The sequence below is a fragment of the Lepisosteus platostomus genome, chromosome 4 (assembly GCF_059453375.1).
Source record: "Lepisosteus platostomus isolate fLepPlt1 chromosome 4, fLepPlt1.hap1, whole genome shotgun sequence".
Lineage (NCBI taxonomy): Eukaryota > Metazoa > Chordata > Actinopteri > Semionotiformes > Lepisosteidae > Lepisosteus > Lepisosteus platostomus.
The window spans coordinates 47,862,030-47,883,502 of NC_142614.1; the positions used below are offsets into that span (position 1 = coordinate 47,862,030).

The 21,473-nt window shown below is 39.6% G+C and overlaps 2 long non-coding RNA genes across 3 annotated transcripts; both read left to right on the forward strand.

Annotated features, from left to right (window-relative positions):
• Window positions 1–5,136: 5,136 nt before the first annotated feature.
• Window positions 5,137–15,379, forward strand: LOC148673325 (uncharacterized). Of its 2 annotated transcripts, XR_015936203.1 has the most exons (4): window positions 5,137–5,181; window positions 13,029–13,140; window positions 14,702–14,804; window positions 15,207–15,379. It is a non-coding gene; the product is annotated as an uncharacterized LOC148673325 (long non-coding RNA). The 2 variants fall into 2 exon arrangements; XR_015936202.1 differs by lacking the exon at window positions 15,207–15,379 and having other exon boundaries at window positions 14,702–14,876.
• A 3,226-nt stretch (window positions 15,380–18,605) lies between these two features.
• On the forward strand, window positions 18,606–21,299 carry LOC148673326 (uncharacterized). The gene is made up of 2 exons (XR_015936000.1): window positions 18,606–19,713; window positions 21,038–21,299. It is a non-coding gene; the product is annotated as an uncharacterized LOC148673326 (long non-coding RNA).
• Window positions 21,300–21,473: the final 174 nt, after the last annotated feature.

Consider the following 21,473-nt stretch of genomic DNA (forward strand, 5'->3'; position numbering starts at 1 on the left):
AAACCAACTTGACTGAAACCACTACCAGTCTTCATAATAGGCAATCAGTCCTCAGTCTGATACTTAACAGTAATCAATAGTACTACTATCACCAAAATTGGAATCAAAACTGCAGTTGTCAAAAATCATCCAAACTACCATTATCAATGTTCCTCAATTTTTATGATCACCTAATAAAAACTGAACAAGATGAAAGAAAGGAAAAAGAAAAGGAATGGATGTGTATCCTTCCCTGCAGTGTTCTGGGAACTGGGGCAGAGGGATCTGCACAGAAGACTGCTCTCCTTCCTGCTGGATCAGGTGCTGGACATGCCAACATTGGGGTCCACATTCCTGCAAGCTGGCTGAGAGCCCAGACCCCCAGCAGCTCCTGGGGCTGTGAGAAATGTACGCTCTACGCTGGAATGTCCGCAGAGAGGGCAGGAAGTCTTTGTAGGCACATTGTCCCCACCATGGACGGGAGCTGTCAAAACCAGCCAAACATAGCTCATTCCTTGGTTTTCCCAAACATTGAAAGATGTTAAGGATTAATATAATTAACTAGCATAGCATTATCATTACCAGCCCAAGCATCATTTGTATATCATTAGACATCAAGTATCAAGTATACCATTAGACAGCCCAAGCCTTAGCTGTTAAGTAATGCATATGTGTGGAACTGTGTATCCAAAATCCATTGGGAGTTTTAATGCTATGACTAAAGTTCTGTTGAGAAATAAAAAAAAAAACATTTAACAGCTTGTGAGATATCAGATCTTTTTTCATCTAAAAGTCCAGTTACATCTATGAGCCAAAGACACAACCAAAGCACAGGCAATCGGGTGGGAAGAGAAGAAATGTCAATAGCAGGAAGCAGCACTCCCCGAATCAGTTTCAGCTGTGACTCTTGGGCTACTCATCAAGGATTTGCTTTTTGCTTTGAAAATTTCACAGCTTCTCACTTCTTTGTGAAAAAAAAAATTGCAAGATTTAATAACCGGCCTGAGAAATTGGGACTGCAGATCCCCTTTCAGGCCTGACCCTCCTCTGTGAGCACACCTCTCTCTCTGTCGGAAGGGTTGGTGGGGCTCAGGAACTGCATGTCCGAGTCCTCTCCACCACTGTTCTGTGACATCCTCAGGAGCCCTTTCTTCCCTGAAACCTGGGGTTGGTAAGGCTCTGGGATAACTGGGTGGGGAAAGAGAGTTGCTGGGGTTAACAAAAAACTAAAACCACCTGTATTCTGGCCAGAATCTACTGCAAATGAGTTTGCTTACTCTGAAGGAGCTCCTTGGGGTTTTCTCTGTAAATCTGGAGATATCATCACCTTGTGAGCTTTTGTCACCTGATGATCTACTGCCTCACAGAACCAAAACGTTGCACCCAATACTCTAAAACTCTGGCACGCTACCTGTTGCTGTGTTGCTAAAGCTGGAGTTGAAATGTGAACAGGAATGTGTACTGGCATATCCACTCCTAAGAGTTCAATAAATCCTGGGTTGTGCTGCTATCTCTAGCGTGGCTTGATTTGTGCCCATTGTCTACAGATCAGTTCACATGTCCGCAAGAGTTCACATTACAGTTCTGAAGGTCTTTGAAACTGATTTGTTGCAACCCCCTCTGATAGGGCAGTTATCTTAAGGGAATTTTCTTTTTCAAGAACCAATTTTGATCAATTCTCAATTCATTCATCCATCCATCCACTTTCTAAACACTTTATCCAATACAAGGTCATGAGGGAGGGAGCCGGAGTCACAGGGCACACAGACACAAACACAGACATGCTCATATACTCACATCAAAGCCACTTGTTCCAGAAGCCAATTAACCTACCACCATGTCTTTGGACTGTGGGAGGAAACTGGAATACCTGGAAACCCATAAAAACTAGTGCTGCACGGCAGCAATGCCAACCACTGAGCCAACATGCCGCCCATTAATAACTCACCAAAATCAGAACGATCCTCAAAATCAATAAAACAATACAATGATCCCCAAGGCCAGTCTTACTATCCTCTAAACTTTTACAAAAGGACTCCAAAAAACATTCAAGAAAACGAATGTTAGAAACATAATGTTTTTACCACATCAGAAGCAGCAGAAGAGCCTTTTCTTGATGCAAGGCAGTTTAAAAAGACAGAGCAGAACCAAGTATACAGTAATACAATTTTTTTTCCCTGATCCTGGAGAATCCTGTATCATGGATAAAAAGGTAAGTTTATTTTCGTTTTGTACAGTTATGAAGCTGGGATGTTAGAAAGGAATAGTGTCAAGTGTGTAATAAATCCCTCTTCACAGGCCATTAGAGAGTTTTTGTTACCACTGAGATTTTGCATGCAACTCTGGTACCAGTCCCTATTATCATTAGTGACATCTTAACCAATGGTGTAGCCGACTCACATGTGGGGATTCTGGACACTCTGCGGGGCACACGGCCCGGGGGTCTGGCAGCAGGTGGGGACAACACTATCAGCCTGTCCTCCTCAGGCTCACCAGGCCCATTAGAATAGGTCAGCCACTGCCCCACTACACTCACATCTGAGGTCACCCCTACAAAACAAGGTCAAAATATCTCAACACCCTTCAGAACTGTCACCTTTTTCACCAATCTCACAACACCACAGCCCACAGTAGCAGACACACTGACACACACACCAACCTCAACACAAGGAGGGCAAATGCAAGAACTGACTGAGAAGAATAATTGGCAAGGTCTTTATCTTATTTATCTCTTTAACTCTGAGTCCCAGCAGACAGGAAGTTTCAATCTCTACTGTGCTCTACTGTAAAGCACAGAAACTTACTTTCAGTTTTGCCCAGTCTCACGGCTGGTTTCTCAGCACACACTCATACACACAAGCAAACTCATTCAAACAAATGACAGGCCAGCAGCTCCAGCTGTCAGCACCTTGGTTGGGGCTGTACTCCACTCTCGAAGCAGCCATCAGCCTTCTGGAGGGGACTCCAGCCAAGCGAGGCCTTGCTACTGATGAAGGGGAGTTATCGGACCTGCAGACAAGACACAAATGGAGACACAGTGGAGAAAAGTGAAAAAATGATAAACACTGCTCTGTCATCTTTACAGAGTTCGAGCTGTGTTGTCGACTCTGTTCACTCCCTTGCCAAGTTCACAATCCTGCTTTGAAGCACATAAAACCACAAAAGATGCCAGCTTGAACAACAACCTAACTTTATCAACACTCTCCACTCCAGCCCCCACAAAAAAACAGAAAAGATGTTCATAAAAGTAGGAGGCTACCTGTGTGGCAGTAAGCAAAAACAAAGTTACAAGTTTGGAAAACGAGCTTCAGTGCACTGTTTATGAAAGCCACAACCGTCTTGAGCTGTAAGGGCAGCATTTTAATTGCTCTGAATGTGTACATTTCTGAGGGCCGTGTGTCATGGACAGGCCTGGGTTGGGTGTTCGGCGGCACAGGCTTGATTCCATTGGAGAAACAGCGAGAAGGCACAAGCGTGGCTTTAGTTAGCACAGGGCAATTCTCACAGGCTTCACCTGAAGGACACAGTAGGAGGTATTCCTATAAAATTATAAAAGCAACTAGATCACATTTATTTTCTAACCACTTTATTTAATTTAGTGTTGCAGATAGCACACCAGGAAGTGAGCCAAGAGCCCCAGTGCTGCAAGACAGCAATGCTCATCACTGTACCACCATGCTGCCCATCAGATCTACACACTTATCTAGGAACCCCAGTGCAATAGCGATCTACATAGAGTTATTCCTAATTACTGTATATCCATATGCAGACTTGATCAGTTATTTGGAACTAAACTATGGAAGAACCCTGGAAAATTCTCCTGAAGTTTCTACAGATTTTAACTCAGTAAAAACTCATCCCCAGTACTGGAATACGACCATGCCAGCTGAGCTCTTGGTTAAGCTAATTCAAAAGTAGTTGGATACCATCAATGCTCAGTTTTTGAGTTTCACACCTGCCTTCTTTCAAGTAATTGACTGAATGAAGTAACTGGACCTTTTGAGATTAAATTCACATTGCAGTCTACAGTATGATACAATGATTGAAATCACCTGGTTTAAGTCTTTGACAAAGTGGCATCACCAAATACTAATTAACAGAGCATCGATGGGATTAACCTGCTTTGCCAAAGTGCACTGATTCCCATTATTTGTGTTTGTGCAGTCACCTATTGTGTTGATTCCTGGCTTTTCAATGCATCTGTCCTCTGCTGCTTCTATTTCTTCTCCCCTGTCCCAAACCCTCTCATGGTAAAACAGCAGCTTCTTCTGATCTCGCCATCAAGCTAGAGAGTAAGATTGTTCCTCTTTAGAGACTGATACTTACTGATCGGTCTATTAAAGCAATGCTTCTCAACCCTGCTTCTGGAGTGTCTTACTTTTCCTTCTGGCTGATCTCTAAATGATTGAGGCTGAATGATTCTTTTTATTTGGTGATTTGACCTTTTCAACCTGTTTCTACTTTTAAACTTTGGTTTCAAAGACTCTGCTATGGCCATGTTATGCAAACAAAAACAACTGACAAATAAAATTCCACCTACTCTGCCCTCAGTTTTCTTATTAAGTGGTAGTTGCCTTATTTGTGTCTAAACATCTCTTAACAGGAGAAAAAATGATGGTATGATGTTAAAAACATTTTTTTACGGTAGATTTCTGGCAACCACAGCTGCCAATTTCTTACCGTAAATTTTACAGGATGTTTTTTACAGTGCATCGACGAGAATACAGAGGTTTAAAAAAAGAGAATAAGCTCAGTGATAGTTTTATGTGGAGGCTGTGAACACTTTCACATGTCGTGGTCTTTAAAATGCATTTGGTTCTGCGTTTCCCTTCCAAAGATATGGACAGAAGAATATTCTAGCGTGGTCAACAAATGGCTTAAAGACGACAGTGAAGGCTGTGGAAACAGCCACATGTATTTTGTACGCACACAAGTGTTTTCATAACTTTAGGAGTTATCGTGAAAAGTCAACAGTCGTGCCAATTGTAATCGCTTTTATTTTTAAAGACATTTTAGAAAAGTGTCATCTATGTGACCCAGTGGTGAAGAGCGGCCTGTTCTGCCAAATCCACTAGATGGCGCTACCTCTTAGCTCGCGGTTCCTGTCAGTTGAGTTCAGCGTTCTGCGCATGGGCAGTAGGGACTAAGAGGCAGTGAGCGACCGTTAAAAAGCACCCGAAATGACTCCAGAGAGTTGTAACGGTAAATACGGTGTTGTTTCCCTATTTGCACCCTAATTGAGTATTAATCGGTATTTCATAGGATTGAGACAAGATTAGCAAGAGGGGTATTAGATTTTAACGGAGTACACTGAGGCGGTAGCCAGTTTTTAGACAACTTCTCGGGCTAGGGATATCTGTTTATTGATTTGTAAGTAATGGGTTTCACATGCTCCTTGTATTTTCTGTTCCTTCATTCTTTACAGAGACTTATGTTTAGCACCGTTTGTTAAGTGTACGCAATTGTGAGTCTTATACTAATTATTGTCGTAATGTAGTTCTCGGTGAGGTGACCTGCCTATTTCTGTAATGTCATTTCTTTCTTTTTTTGTTGTTCAGTGTAGATGCGTTTCTGTAACGGGCAGATGGAATGTAAAAAACTGTCAAACTAAACATGTTTTCTTTGTTTTCCCCTCTGCGTGAAAGAACCACTGCCGTATTTTGTGTATATAAAAATATCGTTATATGTCATTTCTTTTATTTTTATTTTTTAAAACTAAGAACAGATCAGACCACATACTCACCTAGAAAAAAAGAACCCCCAAATTATATTTGTGTCCTGTGCTAATTATTCTTTGCCAGGCTACGTCTATACAAAAAAGTTGCATTTAATACCACTCGATATTAATATATTTACAGAGGTAAGCTTTCGGATCGTGTCGTTTCTTTTTTTAAAAGACAAACGCAAGATTTTTTCAAATAGCTCCACACATTTTCTCATATGCACGTATTCTCCAATATCATCACAACAAAACCATAAAGTTTATTCCACAGATATGACACTATTGTGCAATAAACCAATAAATTAAAGAACTAGCAGAACCCCAATAAAAACACCCGGCCAGCACAACATGTTAATATCATACCTTTTTACCAACAAAACCGCAAAAGCAAAAAACAGCAAAAATATAAATATATCCCATTTTTTTTACCTTATTCTGAAGCATGATGTATATCCAAAATAACCCAGACTATCTTATCTCCAAACCTGGAGGCTATTGAACGTTATTGACTTTGTAGTAAATGTGTGAAGAAGGACCGCGAAAAATAAGGCGATCTGATTGGTAAAAAGCGCTGTCAGTCATTGTATTTTCAGCCATTCAGAGGCCTTAGGGGGTAAGACTTCCCCTAGAAGCCTCAGGCTTCATTCCGCCTGCCTATTAGCTGTCAATCATTGACTCAGAAGGGCTAATCAATCAGTTTTTTATCACTGTCTTCTCAGTGCTCCTTTTTTACAAACTGGAAGTGAACTCTGAGGTTTTCTTCATTACATAACAGCAGATAAAGGCTCTTTAGCAGTGTCTAATGTTTTTTATTCTTATTATTTTCAATATGTTTATGTTTTTTTATTATAGGCCTGAAATTTAATTCCAGGTACAGTCTTCTCAAAACATGATGTCGAATTTTTTCTTATTGATCAATTTGTCCCAGATTTTTATCCAAGCTAGTAGTCACCCAGAACAAGGTTTTCAAATCATCCCCAGGGCGCTGACAGGCCTAGAATTGAAAATTCTGACCTCTGAATACCAACAAAAAAAAACATTTTTGCCTACTGTTTTTGTTTTTGTTTTTTCATATGTTTGTCTGCAGAGTGGACACATTAAGAAATATAAGAGATTTGTTCACACTCAAAGCCAAGGGGGTTGTTTTCAATTTAAGACCCGAAACCAGGCTCTTGCTATGTTCTGCTGCAGAGATATAACAAATGTTTAAGGGGGAGGAAATTCCAGGCAGAAATTGGCTAAATGTGTCAATGGTTAGAACTGGTTCAGATCAAAGATCAAGCACAGATCAAACAGCAGGATCTCACACACTGGGACTGATCTGTGATCTGTGATGTGGTTGAGTGTGAATTGTGGTTCTCTAGCAGGCACAGTCTGTGCTGTGCTGAAAAAAAACCATTGAACAACTCTTAAGCATAGTGTAGTTTTTGTTAACAAGTTTATCAGTGAAAAGGCCACGGGCATTTTTCCTCCCACCTATGTTCTCAGAGTAGAATAGAATTTATTATTAGCACAATTTATTACAGTGCTAAATTTAATATTATTGATTACTAATAGTTTATGCTAACACCTAACTTTCTTAACGCAAGAAATACTGCTCAATACGGCCGTATATCACTATAGGAAGCATAACACCGTAGCCTCCAATTACCCAGACCACAAAACAAACAAATAAATGTTAAATGAAACGTCAAAAGAAAACTGAGGACATAAAGAAAGGGTTTCAGAAATCAAACAAAGCTTTATTCCTTTTGCCCAAATCGGGAGACATTAGAGGCTTGCCACACCCGGACTGTTACAGTAACACATTAGCAAGTTAAAGCAATTACGTTGAAAAGCCGGGTGTAATAATTGTTTTCTTCCTTGATGTTCTGATCTCCAAGGCAGTTTTTTCCGCAGCGAATGTGGATTCCGTCTGGCATTGCCAGATTGTGAAAAATAAAAGTATTTTATGAAACACACGTTTGCGATTTTAATCAAGATGGGGGTAAGGGAGTCTTCTCTATGACACTCTCCCGTATAAAATTAACGTGAAACAAAACAAAAACTAAAAATAAGATACAGGTACAATCGCCAGACATTCACAGCATGTAAATGTTTTATGATATGTCTATGTTAGGAATGTCTGTCGATTGTATCTTATTTTGAGTTTTTGGTCAGACCACAGCCAGGACCCGCCGGGCCCCACAGCCCCATCTGCACACACCCCCACAAACCCACCCGCACACACCCCTTCTCCTGCACCTCGCCGCGCCCGGCCACCACTGCGTCACACAGCTGCCAGCGCACCTCACCGCGCCCGGCCACCACTGCGTCACACCACACAGACGGTGTGACGTGAAAGATGGTGACGTCACCGTGCAGGCGAGCAGACACACTCTCTAGTCAGGCGTACAGTATGTGTTAAATATATTTAGATCTTTGAATTAATATTATTATTGATTTCTTTAGCCTCACAGCATTGTCCAATAATACGCTTCTTGTGTCTAATTTTTAGTTAAGCAGGATTTGAGCTACAGACCATAAAAAAACAGGATTCACTTTTTCACATATTGATGATAACGATATCGGTAACAGTCTGAAACTATCCATTGTTGTTAATAAATGACTTAGATTCGAACATGTTGTGATATTTAGAAATATAAAAAAGTCAATAGAGTGTCCATAATATTGCTATTTTCGTTTTTCAAGGTAATGTTTGATAAAAGAAAACTCATTGCGATAGCTGGGTTATTTTGCTTATAAGTCAGGCACTTAAACCATCACGCTACTGAGACAGTCACATAACAAGTGGTGAAACAGCCGTACACATCAATAGATATGTGTATATACTACTGTGCTACAGTACATGAATATAATTATATTGTTAATAATTTTTTTATATATGCGATTCCATATTATATTCCCTATTAATCAAATTCTAAAAGTATGCTTCTGTTTACTCTGGTATCGAGCGTATTCACAGAAAAGCTTAAAACTATCACTTTTCTCACAAAGTACTGAATACTGTATAAACGTACAGTAACATGGTCAGAAGGAGCAAGGAGCAAGTAAAAACGTTTCCAAAATAACCACATGTAAAACTTTGATTCTTAAAATGTTTAGGGAGAAATGGAATACTGGTGTGCATTTTTTCTTTCAAATACCAAGACCATCCATATACAGTACAGTTTACATACAGTAATATTTTTGTTCCTAAATTAATATCTTTAATGAGCATGTGAAAGGCATGGTGAATCGGAGATTCTCAAGAATTACTTTGTATGATTGGAAACAAATGTGTGATTGGATCAATGAAATGCTGTGGCGTTATTTTTTGTCAAAGAAAACAATAGTCTTTAGATTTACAAAGAATGTGGACCAGGGTAATACTTTGAGTTTACAGCTTGTCCAAGGTCATTCATTATTAATACTATGAGTAATATCTTCTGTAAAGACTTTGATGGCGAAAGCTCAAACGCTGTACATGAGAGGTTGAGCTTTATTAGCTCCACCTGGCGGTAATTCCGGACACTAATATCTTACTTGCGGTATTATACGATAACCCGTGTTATTCTGGGACACTCCCACCACGTTTTACCGCAATATAATCCGCTCGTTTTGAATGGCTGCATCTGTAGGAATATAGTTCTTTGAGTGTAATATTGTGAAAAGCCTTTGAGAAATATTTGAACCCTAACCCTAACTAACAAAACCCCAAGCTAGGTATCCCTTCCTAGAGCACCGCATTGGATCCCAATCCTCCGCAGTCAGCCCCAGCGTGACACTAGGGTTAGGGTTTTATTCCCATACAATGTAGACAGTTTTTGATGGCATGGCTGTGTTTTAGGGCTGAAAGCATACTTAGGAATACAGTTCTTTCAATGTTTTCTAAACATTTTTTTCCTGACCTATATGGCTGCATACAGTGCTTTGCCCCAAAAGGGAATGGTGTCTGAATTGCCCGACAATCAGCAGTTCAATTAACCTGTTTTAACTTTCAAACTCTTGCCATGGGCTTTAAAATCACAGGCATGTTAACAAATAAAGCCAAAATGTATTAGTTGTTTCTTTTAGGCCACGTAAGCATTAACTTACATTGATTACACTAAGGGGTGGAACGGGCAGTACGGGAATAATTACGATGGTGGAGCATCGATAGTGTTACGCCAAAATAACAGATTTGCACCTTTTTTTAGTCAAGAAGAAATACAAAAAAGAAAAAATCTCCCACTCCTCCTCACTGAAACATTCATCGCAGTGGCAGCTCCTCCACCTTCTTCATCTCAAAACGCGACTCTAACTCCACAAAAAAGATGAACGAGGTCGGATCTTGTAATTGGAATTGCATTTTCCAAATTCCCAGCTTGCAAATTTATTTTAATTTGTATTAATTTTGTATTAGATCGCGTCTTATGTAGGTCACGTTCTCAATCTGTAAAGCGCCACGCAGCAATCAAAGTCTCATCTCTGAACTCACAATTGCATTATTACTGAGAGAGTGACGCATTGCTCAAGGGGTTAAATTGATCGTAGTTTCTCAAATGTTATTACTTTAGCTAAAAAAAACATGCATGGCAGCGACAGAGTTTTATTTTTGTGTGGTTACTGCGCATCTGCAACCTTGCAACCTGGTAAAGGTCAGGCGAAGTCTATTTTCTAAATTAGATTCCGGTTTTCTACACTGTGTAACCAAAGTGGTAAAAAATACTGTTTTTTACATTGGGTGTCAGCAGAAATCTCTGTCGATTTTCCATTAAGACCAGCTTCAGTAAAACATCATGCAAACGGTGCCCTTTTAAGTGCTCCCATTTTACTTACCTGAAAGCAGCTAATTCGTTTGATAAAAATCGATGAGTATATCAATAAAGATGTTAATTTGTTCAGTTCAAGATTTGTAAAAACTCGTGTGAGGGCATGGGGGTGTAGCGACGCTTTCCAGCACGTGGTGAACCGATGCGACCGCCTGTAAGAGATGGAAGTCGCAAGCGCATCATTGTCCGAGGATCAAAGCAACAGAAACGTTTTTTTCAAGCAAAGCAGTATCTTCGTTCATATTTTTATAAATTGAAATACAAACATATCCAAAAACGATAACGAGTAAAGAGTGGGGTGTGAATTCGAGCACTGGTCTTGTTACTTTTGGATGTGTGCTTACTTCATTCACTTGCAGTGGCTTTCTAGTAGTCTCACCTTGTAGTCTGTTTTCAGATCTGACCTTAAGACCCTGGCAGTCACATACAGTAGATCTTATGATGTATTCTGTATATTGTCTTCTGTATATTGATTTATTTGGTGAAATTATCTCTCGTGAATGTGCACTTTCCTAAGAAAACAATGTCTTCTGAAAACTGCTATGTAAAATAAAGATTAATAATTGAGAATCTCTTTAAAAAAAATAAAACTGCAGACTAAATTTGTAACTTGCACAGTTCTTTAAATCAGGAGTGTCAGACTCAATTTCTGGAGGGCCTTGAGTCTTCTAATGTTTGTTCCACATGTTCTCTCAGTTATATGCTATATACATTATACTGTTAATGCAGCTTCACAGTTATCATCACTTCCGTTCAAATAGTCATTATTTAATCACACTGATTCGGCCTTTTTGTTTTTATTGGAATTTCTGAAATATTTCGACATATACTGTTTTTCCACCATTTCTAGCTCAAATACATACTCAAAAATCTTGAAATTAAGATGCCATTATTAGACAAGTCCAAAGCGGTTCATGGAGGAAATAGAAACATATCCTATATCCTATACAAATTGATCATGCTAGTGATTCCAATACTTATTTCTGATAGATTTTTAATGCCTTGGTATACATATCACATGGGCAATATCAATCGCCAGACAGGATTGTACTATAGGCATCTGGGTGTTTATGTTGATTCTTTAATGGTCAAATTAGAACAATAAAATTACAAACAGAATGTTTGGGTACAACATGAAGTGTGTAGCTTACTCCCTTCAGCATTGAGACTATACATAAGGTTTACAACACTAGTAAAATCGCATTTATAATACTGCATTCATTTTTATTCACCATACCTCTAAAATTACATTAGGTAATTAAATGTTCACACTTTTAAAGTTCAGTGGATTGGTGAATTCATAAAAATGAAAAAAGAAAAAACCAACCAAAAACAAAAGTAGTGAGAGATATTCCAGTTTATAAAAAACCAAGGAGTGTAGATGGGGTCAACCATTTTTTTGTAGCAAAAGAGCCGCAACTTGAAACTAAAAGAGAATTAATTCTTGAAAAATGCCGTGGTATTGATGCTTCAATAAAATGGCTGGGCTGCTTGTTACTTTGGAGAGCTGTGGGTGCTTTCAACAGGATTCCTAGTTAGGTGTCTTAAGGCCCAATCTGGGCTCCTTGAAGTAGCAGCTAGAAATGGGATCTATATACAGTTAGGGGTGGCTTCTCTTTGTTCTTCAGATTACAATCTGTATGTTTCATGTTGTTTTATAATCATCAAGGAGTTGACTTGAATTAACACTCCTCTTTTATAAACATGCTGCCTTTAAACTCTACAATTACCAATCAGCAAATAGACAATGTTAGCAGTAAGTACAGCCCCCTATTACTGTGTCTCCAGTTGTAAATTATAGAATAGAACTGCCTCCTTAGAGTGTGCTGCATTTTGGTTTATAAAATCATTAAGAAGAGATTCAGGAAATTCCATAAAGGTCTGATTGTTTGTAATCCCATATTTTTCATGTTTGATTTATACATTCCATTACATCTATCAATATGCGATGTTACCGTTGTAATGCTTGAGTTGAGTACTGATAACACATCACAACACTTTGAGGAGTTTTGATTGAGTGCCAGTTTCAGTACTCGTCATTTATAATGAAGTAAATCAGAATAGTTTGTAATGAAAACTGTGTTAAGTAAGTAGACTGGAACCAGTGATCTCTCTGTCCGAATTTTGACATTTTATTGAAATAAAGAGAAGTTTACTGTTTGGACTCTGTGGAAGAAAAGGATATTGCATAAGTTTCTACTGTTCTGCATGCAGTCCTTAGGTTCATGTTCTCCAAAGAAAAGAAAGTGGGATTGATGAGCCCAAGACCTCTACTTAAATTAAATAGAAATGATCACTATATCAGCTAACTGTCAACATGTTTACTAAAAATGATCTACAGATTTAAATGTCTCTTGCAGTCTTTCTACTTAAAATATGTAAGGATATTATTAAGGTTCAATTACAGTACATGGAAAAGATAAGATATGGAAATTAGCAAAACGTGCATTTACTACAAAAACTATGCCAGTTTTCTTGAAATCAAACATTAAGCATTAACAAGCACTGAGAACTTCATTGTTCCTGCCTCTCAGATGGACAGAGATCCCTGGTCTCCCCAACCGAGTGGCTCCTCTGAGAAAGACCTGCAGTTCACTAGAACAATGAATATAAGTCAGGAAAATGCAAAACGTGCCAAACACTTTGGTAAGTACCTGATTTATGCTTCCTAGACTTTTAATTTCAAGATGAGTGATGAGTTGAGATCTGTAGTTATCACTGTGTGTACAGTCTGTTTTGAATTCTTTAGCTAATTCTGAACCCAGAGAAAAAAGAGTAATTTAGGTTCACAATTACTCCACCAAAATCATTCCAAACATTTCTGACCATGGTGTGGTAAAGGAAAGTGAAGTACATTTCCCTCCTTGTGTGAGGAAAAAGACATGTGCTCCTGGTAGGGAGTAGTCTGTGTCAGTAACATGCTGTATGTTGGCAGGGCTTGAGGAGATGAAGTGGGCTGTGCGTGTGCAGTGCTACAGTATATGTATGAAACACCAGGCACATTGAGAGCTCCTGCACGATTAGCAGTTGCTATACAAAAAGATTTTCTGCTGTCCCTGTCAGAGCTGAGGACATGATCAAGATAAATTGGAATCAGGACTATATTAACAGAGCTTTGATGGGATTAACCTGCTTTGCCAAAGTGCACTGATTCCCATTATTGGTGTTTGTGTGGTCACCTATTGTGTTGATTCCTGGCTTTTCAATGCATCTGTCCTCTTCTGCTTCTATTTCTTCTTCCCCGTCCCAAACCCTCTCATGGCAAAACAGCAGCTAGTTCTGATCTTGCCATCAAGCTAGAGAGTAAGAATATTCCTCTTCAGAGACTAATATTTACTGATCGGTCTATTAAAGTAATGCTTCTCAACCCTGCTTCTGGAGTGTCTTTTACTTTTCCTTCTGTCTGATCTCTAAATTATTGAGGCTGAATTATTCTTTTTATTTGGTGATTTGACCTCTTCAACCTGTTTCTACTTTTAGACTTTGGTTTCAAAGACTCTGCTATGGACATGTTATGCAACAAAAAACCTGACAAATAAAATTCCACCTACTCTGCCCTCAGTTTTCTTATTAAGTGGTAGTTGTCTTATTTGTCTCTTAGCATCTCTTAACAGGAGACAAAATGATGGTATGATGTTAATTAGTATTTGGTGATGCCACTTTGTCAAAGACTTAAACCAGGTGATTTCAATCATTGTATCATACTGTAGACTGCAATGTGAATTTAATCTCAAAAGGTCCAATCACTTCATTCAGTCCATTACTTGAAAGAAGGCAGGTGTGAAACTCAAAAACTGAGCATTGATGGTATCCAACTACTTTTGAATTAGCTTAATCAAGAGCTCAGCTGGCACAGTGGTATTCCAGTGCTGGGGATGAGTTTTTACTGAGTTAAAATCTGTAGAAACTTCAGTAGAATTTTCCTGGGTTCTTCCATAGTTTAGTTCCAAATAACTGATCAAGTCTGCATTGGGATATACAGTTATTAGGAATAACTATATGTAGATTGCTCTTGCACTGGGGATCCTAGATAAGTGTGTAGATCTGATGGGCAGCATGGTGGTACAGTGATGAGCATTGCTGTCTTGGTGTCTCACTTCCTGGTGTGCTATCTGCAACACTAAATTAAATAAAGTGGTTAGAAAATAAATGTGATCTAGTTGCTTTTATAATTTTTTAGGAATGCCTTTCCTACTTTGTCCTTCAGGTGAAGCCCGTGAGAATTGCCCTGTGCTAACTAAAGCCACGCTTGTGCGTTCTCGCTATTTCTCCAATGGAATCAAACCTGTGCCGCCGAATGCCCAACCCAGGTCTGTCCATAACACACGGCCCTCAGAAATGTACACATTCAGAGCAATTAAAATGCTGCCCTTACAGCTCAAGACGGTTGTGGCTTTCATAAACAGTGCACTGAAGCTTGTTTTCCAAACTTGTAACTTTGTTTTTGCTTACTGCCACACAGGTAGCCTCCTACTTTTATGAACATCTTTTCTGTTTTTTTGTGGGGGCTGGAGTGGAGAGTGTTGATAAAGATAGGTTGTTGTTCAAGCTGGCATCTTTTGTGGTTTTATGTGCTTCAAAGCAGGATTGTGAACTTGGCAAGGGAGTGAACAGAGTTGACAACACTGCTCGAACTCTGTAAAGATGACAGAGCAGTGTTTATTATTTTTTCACTTTTCTCCACTGTGTCTCCATTTGTGTCTTGTCTGCAGGTCCAATAACTCCCCTCCTTTAGTAGCAAGACCTCGCTTGGCTGGAGTCCCCTCCAGAAGGCTGATGGCTGCTTCCAGAGTGGAGGACAGCCCCAACCAAGGTGCTGACAGCTGGAGCTGCTGGCCTGTCATTTGTTTGAATGAGTTTGCTTGTGTGTATGAGTGTGTGCTGAGAAACCATCCGTGAAACTAGGCAAAACTGAAAGTAACCTAGTAGCTCTAGGTTTGAACAGTACAGCACAGTAGAGATTGAAACTTCCTGTCTGCTGGGACTCAGTTAGAGTTATAGAGATAAAGAGGATAAAGACCTTGCCGATTATTCTTCTCAGTCTGTTTTTGCATTTGCCCTCCTTGTGTTGAGGTTGCTGTGTGTGTCAGTGCGTCTGCTACTGTGGGCTTTGGTGTTGTGAGATTGGTGAAAAGGGTGACAGTTCTGAAGGGTGTTGAGAAATTTTGACCTTGTTTTGTAGGGGTGACCTCAGATGTGAGTGTAGCGGGACAACGACTGACCCATTCTAATGGGCCTGGTGAGCCTGAGGAGGACAGGCTGATAGTGGTGTCCCCACCTGCTGCCAGACCCCCTGGCTGTGTGCCCCGCAGAGTTTCCAGAATCCCCACATGTGAGTTGGCTGCACCATTGGTTAAGATGTCACTAATGATAATAGGGACTGGTACCAGAGTTACATGCAAAACCTCAGTGGTAACAAAAACTCTCTAATGGCCTGTGAAGAGGGATTTATTACAGACTTGACACTATTCCTTTCTAACATCCCACCTTCATAACTGTACAAAACGAAAATAAACTTACCTTTTTATTCGTAATACAGGATTCTCCAGCATCAGGGAAAAAAAAATTGTATTACTGTGTACTTGGTTCTGCTCTGTCTTTTTAAACTGCCTTTCATCAAGAAAAGGCTCTTCTGCTGCTGCTGATGTGGTAAAAACATTATGTTTCTAACATTCGTTTTCATGAATGTTTTTAGGAGTCCTTTGGTAAAAGTTTAGAGGATAGTAAGACTGGCCTTGGGGATCATTGTATTGTTTTATTTATTTTGAGGATCGTTTTGATTTTGGTGAGTTATTAATGGGCAACAGTATGTTGGCAGGGCTTGAGGAGATGAAGTGGGCTGTGTGTGTGCAGTGCTACAGGATATGTATGAAACACCAGGCACATTGAGAGCTCCTGCACGATTAGCAGTTGCTATACAAAAAGATTTTCTTCTGTCCCTGTCAGAGCTGAGGACATGATCAAGATAAATTGGAATCAGGACTATATTAACTCCATAGACATCTTCATAATAAACAGTAAATCAAACTTGGGAGTAAAAGTAGAAACGATAAAGGAAGTGCATCTAAAACCATGAAGTAAAGAACAAGCTACAGTACTTCAGCGTTGCTGAAGCTGATAGCCTGCAACAAATATTTGGATTAGATCCTTGTATCATTTAGGTGCAATCTACAAAATGAGCTCTTCACATTGGGAGACCTTATGTTCTTAATTTTTTAACTTAAAAATAACAGAACATCGAGTTAACTTCATACACTGTCTTAAGAGGCAGAAATTAGGTCTAGAAATAACTACAGCATTACAATACATACAGTACAGAAAGAGTGGAGAAATAAATGCAGTGGTATTGCTGTACTTGCATTTAGTTTCCGTGATGTGCTTGAACAAGTACTGAGCCAACATTCTAAGGCATATGAGCCACAGGCAATACATAAAGAATGGAGAAGCAAGGTCAATTATGATTTCAAAATAACGACTTTATTAAGCACTTGAAACCACCAAGAAACAGCAGAGAATAGTTTAAACACAAATAACGCAAGTTCTGTCTCTTTCTGATGTCTTCACTGTGATGTTTCATTCTTCACCATTAAGTCTCTTCTTCCCCTTGGAAGTCTAACAGACACAAAGGTGGGAGAGTTGGTAAAGGTGGAAGTTGGCACCAGGATAGACAGACGGGCTGGGTGATCATGTGCATGAAGCATACAGAATACAATACATCCATCAATCAGTCAAGCAACATCACTGGGAGCCTCAAGCTCCAGCCCACCTGCATTTAATTAAGGGTGTACCAGAACAGGCCTGCCACAGTACTTTCATTTTTCATCTTTCACACAATTCAGTAATGACTAATTCATTCACTGATTATGAATAACATACATTGACAAAAATAAAGTAGTTTTTAATTAGTGAGTGATACCTTTAAATACATTGGAAGCTAAACATATTCCAAATTAGTTTTTTTTGTGCTTAGTACTATAAATGTAAAAAGAATAACCTAAATAATGCATTGGTAGAAAAGTATTACAATATTTAATATCTATAATCTATAAGTTTCTAGAGCACATACTACATGTAATATTCATTTTAACAAAATAAACAGTCTGACTATTAATGATGTATATTGTCCCCTATTAAGTGTTTGTGAATGTAGATTGTGATTTTAGACATTTTAGACCTACATTTTCAATTTAAAGGAAATGAAATGTTTCCGTTTTAAAATTAGAGCTGTACTGTAAAATACAGGACCGCAGACCACAGACAGTACCTTTTGCTCAAAGTCGGTGCTTCAGGGAAGACAGCAACCGCTGTCCAAAGTGTCTGAAATGACAAATCTTTGCATGAGACTCATTGCACTATGGAGTTGCAAAGCTGGCTCCTTGAAGGAAATCACCATCTTACCCATCTTGGAAAAACGCGAGGTTGTACCTGGTTTCCTGGGAGGCGTCTTGTGCCAGCCGAGTGGCAGCAGGCAGGATGCGGTTGGTGATATCCCTGGGGAGGTTACGTGCGCCCATCCTCTCCACCAGGTCTGCCAGGTGATGTGCCATACACGCCCTCACTCTGGAGTTTAGGTGTATTGTATATTACTGAGCTGTTACTTTGACTGAAACCATATCAGCTTGTGACCTAACCATTGCCAATGAGGACCTCATTTTCCAGTGCTTAACCAGATTTCTTTTAAAATGATAAAAGTTTGTATTTCACCGTCTAATGTTGTTTTTACATTTTTGTTAAGTATTTTAGCATTGTATGGCAGCATGGTGGCGCAGTGGTTAGCATTGCTGCCACGCAGTGTCCAATGGGTTCAATTTTGGACGTAGGGTGCTATCTGCTTGTGTGTTCTCATGTGTTTCTGGTGTGAGTGTGCACGTGTCTGTGTCCAAGGTTTGGCCGGATTTACATCCGCTGTTTGCAGAAATAGGCTCCAGCTACCCTGTGACCCTGAACTGGAGAAAGTGGTTAGAAAATGAATGGATATTAGCATTGTAGTAAATATTCTTTGTTACATGCTTTGATTTCAAGCTCCATGAAACGTAAATGACCCTTCATAGCTCCTGGAGTCAGACACAAAGATTCTGGGTATTATTCTATTCTGTATATTTCTGCCCTCACCTCAGACCTCCATTCAGCAGTGTGTTGATTGCACGAGCAGGGGTACAGCTCTGCACCATGCAGTCTAGTGTGCTGTCTACGCCTTGTCGGATGAAGGTGTTGGATTCTCCGGCTTTGTGCAGCAGCACCTTAACTGTGTTGCTCAGTTTCGGGTCCATCCCTCTCTGCAGGTAGGTGAACATGTCTCCCAGACACATCACTGCCATCCTAGACACAACTGATCGCAAGTTCTTCACCTGGGGAAAGGCAAACCACTGTTAGCACTGCAGAGCCTCGTCTGTACCCCTCTCTATAAATGGGTCAAATGGATACAAAAACGGTGAAAAGCAATCATCCAAATTAACAATTAATATTTTGGAGAAATCACACCTCCTGCAGAAGCTCTAGGGAGACATCATGCAGTCTGCTGATCAGGATGGCGGGGTGGTGTTGGGACAGACGCCTTATGAAGGTCAGTCCGTCAACCTTCCTCTCCCTGAATTCAGTAAACAGAAAGAAATACATCAACCAGGACAAGGAAAGAGGTCTAACTGTATAGAGCTATGGGCAACAAGGTCTGTATTTTCCCTAGTCAGAATTGTATTCATAGAAAACGGAATAGGTGGATGCTGATTGTACTCTTTTATGCCTACCAGTCGTCAGAGGCCAGAAACTGAAGGCTCTGGGTGAGCGTCAGCTCAGGCCTAGAGAAGCATCGCAGCCCAGGGTGCTCTGGACCATTTCTCCTCTTCCCTTTAAGGGCAGGGGACAGCTCATCTAAAGGTCACAACAGAGTGGGGAAACATTCTGTGATCAGTTTGGTCACCACTGATTTGACTAAACCAGATCGTGAAAGGCTTCTGCCTCAGGGTATCAGTAAAAAAGCTCTAGAAGAAGGAAAAAACCTGACCTTGAAAGAAAGTGGTGGAAGAAGGTGAGAAAATCAGTGCAGATGTGAGGGAGATGCTGATCTGACCTGCAATATGGGGGGTACTGTTCAGAGGCAGAAAAATGACGTTATCCCTCTCCTCTGCAGATCCATCCCTCCTATCATGCGCAGGCGTTTCTTAACACTCCCCGCGCTCCTCTTCTGGTCCTGGACGTGCCCCATCTTGTGGGCTGTTACTGGTAGGTTTGCTTTCTGCTGTAATAACAGACAAGCACAAGTCAACCCTGGGGAATCTAGGCTCAGCACAGTTTTGGGACCAGCTGGACCAGTCCTGGTAAAAGTTTTTACTTTCAGTCCTCTGATATATTTACTGTAGGACCCCAAGACATCAATTGTTTCACAGCATTGAATAGTGATTCATAGTATTCATATACATATACATTTACTTGTACTTGCTCCACCTAAAAAAACAGTACTGATGTATTGTCAATATCAATGTCAGTGCCAGTATTAGCAAATTAGAAACTGAAATTGCAATTGCGTAGCCAGCAAAAAATCACCCTGGGAACAGGATAGTGATAGGATAGTGTTTAGAGTAATCAGCTGCTCAGATCTCAGCTAAAACTAAATTGCACAAGAATATATCATCTGTAGCATAAACAACTTGGAGTGTAAAAAAAGAATCCATACAAATTGACAGAACAGATCTGATTTAATTCACTTACGTTTTCTAAAAAGAGAAGAACAAAACACTTTCGTAACTACTTGTCACCCTCAGGACTTGGTTGCTGTTGTGTGTATTTTTAGGGGAGTACAGTATAAAACAAATTTCGCGTACAAATACAGTATATTCAGAGTCTAATCACAATCATTAAAGAAACAAACACAATTTAAAAACACTTCCATAAATGCTATATATTTTTGGGTACTGCGTCTTACAATTATTATTATTGGATGCCATTAGAGTTGTTCATAACATTTACTTCACTAGGGACAACAACATCCAAGAACTGAATGTTTTGTGAATGCTAGCAATACCTACCTAGAAAAATTTGGTTTAACCCATCTGGTTAATAGGCAGCCTCCTGGCCATAAGACAAGCAGTCTCGAACCCCAGTCATTTGAGTGAACCGAGGGGTAGCTGCAAGGTGGAGATGGGGTGTAGGAGGAATGTTTGAGATAAATGCGAAGGGAGGTGTTGGAGTTCAGTATACTGTATGTAGCTAGTTTTATAATGCTGGTGATTAGGAACAGCTGTGTGAGATTGACTTGTCATTGTTATCCCTCCCGAACGTCAGTTAATATCTTCCATAGTTTGCTATATCTGGCAAGCCTTCTTGCATTTTATTTTGAGTTTCCTCTATATTTTGCTGCTGTAACATAACTTACAGCCATATGACAGCAACTTTATAATGCTGCTTATAAAATTAAGTACAGTACATAGATGAAAGTGCCATGCAAGGGATTTGATAGGTGTTTTCTAAAAGCATGCTAAAGGCTTTCACAAGTTATCCACTAGAATGTAAAAATGTTTAGATAAATAACTGTGCCTGATCATTGTAGGCAATCTGGCTGGTCCCAAGATGATCAAATCCCTCAAATACCGAAGATGCAAATACCACTGTAGATGAAAATAGAACTTATTAGTCCTGTTTCATTGTTATTTCCTATATACTGAACCCCAAGGTCTACAAAAACATTAAAAATGTTTTAATTTCTGAGCTTTCTGAGATAAATAACTGTGCCTGATCATTGTAAGCAATCTGGCTGGTCCCAAAATGATCAAATCCTTCAAATACCAAATATATTATAGTTGGAAAAGAAACATATTAGTCCTGTATCATTATTATTTCCTTTATAGTGAACCCTTGAACACATTTTTGCTGTTTGTTATTATTGGGTCAATTCCTTTCCAGGCTGTATTTTTACATCTAAAATACTTTAATATTCTATTCCAGAATACTGTCTGTATAGGGCTTCAAATACTATAGTTGTGAAT